The 4,392-nt window shown below is 30.1% G+C and overlaps 1 pseudogene; it reads right to left on the reverse strand.

The window, feature by feature from the left end:
* Window positions 1–2,277: 2,277 nt before the first annotated feature.
* On the reverse strand, window positions 2,278–3,450 carry LOC102661232 (uncharacterized; annotated as a pseudogene).
* Between the last annotated feature and the right edge of the window lie 942 nt (window positions 3,451–4,392).

Genomic DNA, 4,392 nt, shown 5'->3' on the forward strand with positions numbered 1-4,392 from the left:
ATTAGGTAATTGTGCTCATCATCACCTAACTTATATTGTTTTAAAAAGTCACTTTTTCAAGATGTTCATAATTACAGTACAAATTACCATTGTTTTCAATTAGAGATTACATGGAGATCGAGTCCTGTTAGATTAGATACGTTTCCTATTTTTAAAATCATAGTTGATAGAGGAACTTTATTTTTTCCCCTGCTGATAGAGGAACCTTTATGGCTTGGAATTTAGGCCGAAGAGGGGAATTGAATCCCGTATCTTCATATTTGATGGGATTGGAGAACAACGGAATCAAATATATTTTCTCATTTTTTTGAAGACTTTAGTTTGTAATTTTTAAGCATGGATATTGTAAATTATTAGTCAATTATAAATCATGATAGATATCACTTTTAAGGAATTAATGAATCCTCTACAATTACCCGTGGATGAAATCTTAGCCCTTCAATAAGTTCTATTAATATAATATATTTCTATTACAAAATAGATGTTTAAAAGAATTAATGGTGAGATATAGACATTTCAGAATCTCAAGTTAAACTTTTGCTAGTGGAGATGATTTTTTTTTTTTTACTTTTAAATAATTATTATAAAAATTAATAAATTTATTTTATATATATATATATATATATATATATATATATATATTAGTTTATGAAAGGATAATAATATAAATTTTTTTATATTGCTTGGTACATAGATTATTTTCTTAGTTTTTGAAAAAAAAAGCACATAACTGTTATATGATTTTTACTATAATTAAATGATATTGTAAAAGATCTTTATAGTGTCATTACATTTAAATTATTTTTTTTAATCACTTCAATTGAACAATGATATTAAGTAGTTATTTTATTGAGAAGAAAACAAAAGACATAAAAAATGAAATCAGCAAATTTGATTTCAGAACAGCACTTGAGCTACCGCTTATTTTAATTTATTTATTTAATTTTATCCATAAGAATAAAAAATAATATCAAATATTTTTCAATCAATTAAGCTAAATATCTTGATTATATATCTCTTATAAAAATCAATATTTTTCAAAGTTAGAAATATTTATGATATGATAAATTAACTTTTTTTAAGTAGAGTTTATTCTTTTCATACGCTAGGTTTAAGTTGGAGATCTTAATGTTGTGTTTGGTATGAAAGACGAAAATATTTTTGGGAAGACGGAAATAACTGCGCCTGTTTGGTACGAAAGAGAAACCAAAGAGTTAATTTGGGAAATTGTCTTTTTTACCCCTACTTTGTGCTTGCATTCCGGTTAGCAACACAAATCTCTGTTCAATGTACGACGGTGAACGGAGATTCAGCATCTGCGCGACCCTTTAGAACCAAACACACCTTAAAAGAATAATGTGTGTACTGTAAAAAAAAATAAAAAAATGATGTGCGCGCTTACATAAAAAAAGAGTGAAGTAGGTATTACCTTTGTCAGTTGCATTTTTCTTATTACAGAATTTTTTTTACTTGTTAGAAAATTGAAAATCAAACCTAAATCTTCCATAAACAACAGAACCTCACGAAACGTGTGTTCAAGTGACTGGTATCTGCTTTGGAAGTTACTGATTTTTAATCAAAATTAAAAAAAATAAAAAACTGTTTGGCAGGAGATTCCCATTCCATAGATTTATTATGCGATGCGCGTTTTCACAGATACGTATCGGATATTCGTATTTGGAGCTTCGTTTTCAAAGGCTCTCTTTTGTACGGCTTACCTAATTTTGCAGCCAGCAAGAACATCTCATTATCTGACCGAACTTTGGAAGCTTTTGTTGTAATTGTAATTTGAAATTTAAAACATAAAAAATACTATTTTCTGTTATGAGTTTAATTTATGTGCATCATAAATATTTAAGGGTCAATGGTGTTGGCTTTTCAAGTCTACACTAATATGCATTGTTGTTGTGATATATATAACTTTTTCAAGTGGTTACATGATTTTTTTTTAAATCAGTGGAAAAAATAGAGAACAAGAAGAAAAAAACTACATCCTAACAAAGGTAACACTTAAGACATCAACTAACAAAAGATCCCTAAACTTAGGAAGGCAAACATCTCAAGATATAGAGTTGTTTGTGGATGATGATCCACAAAGGGGCAAGCTAATTCGCACACTGGTTCTCCTCTCTGTAGACATGAGAGAAATTGATTGCCAACTGTGATCTATTGATGATGGAACGAATATGGTTGATAATTGCAACCAGTGGCGGAGCCAGAAAAATTATAAAGCCTGGGCAAAAATTTAAACATAGCAAATTCACATTGTATATAATATGTAAATAGTAATCAATCAAAATAAAAGAGACTCGTCATTTTGTCAACAAAAATATAGTTTAAAATAAAAGAGATAAACATAATCTTACAATAGCGGGTTAAATAAAATTACGAGGCAAGTGTCCTTTCCGAGACTTCTTTGCGGTAAATGTTCGAATAATATCAATATCATCAAGTGACTTGAATATCTTCCGCTCGGTGTAACATACCATCAAGTCATTGAACCACACATCGTTGATCTTATTGCGCAATTTAGACTTGATAATCTTCATTGCTGAAAAAGCTCTTTCAACGGATGCTGTCGACACCGGCAATATCAAAGCTAGCTCAATAAGTTTATAAACCAATGGAAATACCAAATGTTTCTCAGTTTGAACCATCTTCATAGCCAAACTTTGAACATCTTCACAAGTGGAAAAAGAAGCATTTCTTCTCACTTGAAGCACATAAGTTTCAAGTTGATCCCTAATTGTTCCTCGGTCATCATCAGAAAAGTCTGCATGATAAATATCAGCAAGACGAGCAAGCTTATCAACATCAAACTTGGAGAAAGAGTTCTTGGGGTCAAGACATGAGAAGCAATCAAGTATAATGTTACTTCCTCCACTAAAGCGGTGATCCATCTCCACACATATTTTATCAATAGCAACATAAAAAATCTCTGCACGGTAATGATGAAGATTAGTGATAGTCCTCCCTTCTGCTCTTGAACGACCCCGAACTGGTATTTCGTCATCCATATTTGGTACCAGAATACTTTTAGCAACACAAAATCCTTGGACATCGGCAAAAAAATTATTTCAGCCATTCTCTCTCATTGTGCCCAACCGAGCTTTGACAACATCAACTAATTCCATGGCATTCACAATATTAAGATCTTTTCTTTGCAATATATTTGAAAGCTCGTTTGTGATACCAAACAACTTTAACATTAACCTCAAAATAAAAGCTTGGCAAATGTGGTTGCATTGGACCCTTCAATATATATGCCCTCCTCACTTGATCTTGAATATCCGGAGCATACTCATTAATTTGTTTCCTATGACCTGGATCACGCACAATCTCATTTGGGTTAAACTCATTAACCACATTAGGTGCCGGTTCTAATTCGGCTTCTTGTTGTACAACATTCACATTCTCAATACTTGCTCTATCAACCAAAAATCTCCTCATCTCTGAAATTAAATGATCTTAAGTTAATACTCAATTAACAATTAAAATCATAAGAATCAAAATTTAAATAAGAATAGTTTTTCAAAATAAAAGTAATCTCTTATGATTTATAAAGAGTAGGAACAAGCATTATATTATATTCAATTAAACACCATTATAGAAACTAATAAAATTAGATAACCAAAAGAAACCTTTATTGTAGATAATTTATCTATCAATAAACAAATTTACAAGTGGTATGATTCCACTGTAAAAGATCTTTTTACTGCTATTATAAATAATACTATATGCTTATAATATTACTAGATACACACTTTAGTTTGACTTATCAATAAAACTTTTATAACCAATGAATCTTGCTGTGTAGTAGCTTAATCTGACACTTAGCAGCACACAAAATGACAAAATATATTATAAAGTAAATATTTTTTATAATAAAATTTATTGAAGTTATCAGTATGATACAATATTATAATTTCACCATATGAGATTTTAGATAAACTTGAAAAATATGGGAGCCATTTTCACAATGTTAGTACTTCTATATAACATAAAATATTTAACCTTTCAAAGACAAACCCAAATTTTTCTTCTTCTCTGTGTCTGCTACTACTAGGCGGTGCAAATAAACCCAAATTTTTCTTCTTCTTCTCTGCTACCTTTGTGTTAATTGTTTCAATTTAAAACCACAATCAGTTGAAATTAAACAATTACTAACCGAAAAAAAAGGGGAAGGCGGTAGTCGGAAAAGAACCAGTAGGTGTCGATGGCGGAAGCTTTAAGGTTTCTACAGTGTTGCTGCGGTGACGAAGCTTTACTTCTTTTGTTTCTGTTACCTATATTTTTGCTCTTTTAATTTTTAACTCTTACAATTGTTTTGCCCTTTCAATTTCTTGCCCTTTCTTTAATATTTTTCTTTTAATTTTCTCCATTTTTATGTTT

Source organism: Glycine max, chromosome 5 (assembly GCF_000004515.6).
Source record: "Glycine max cultivar Williams 82 chromosome 5, Glycine_max_v4.0, whole genome shotgun sequence".
NCBI classification, from domain to species: domain Eukaryota; kingdom Viridiplantae; phylum Streptophyta; class Magnoliopsida; order Fabales; family Fabaceae; genus Glycine; species Glycine max.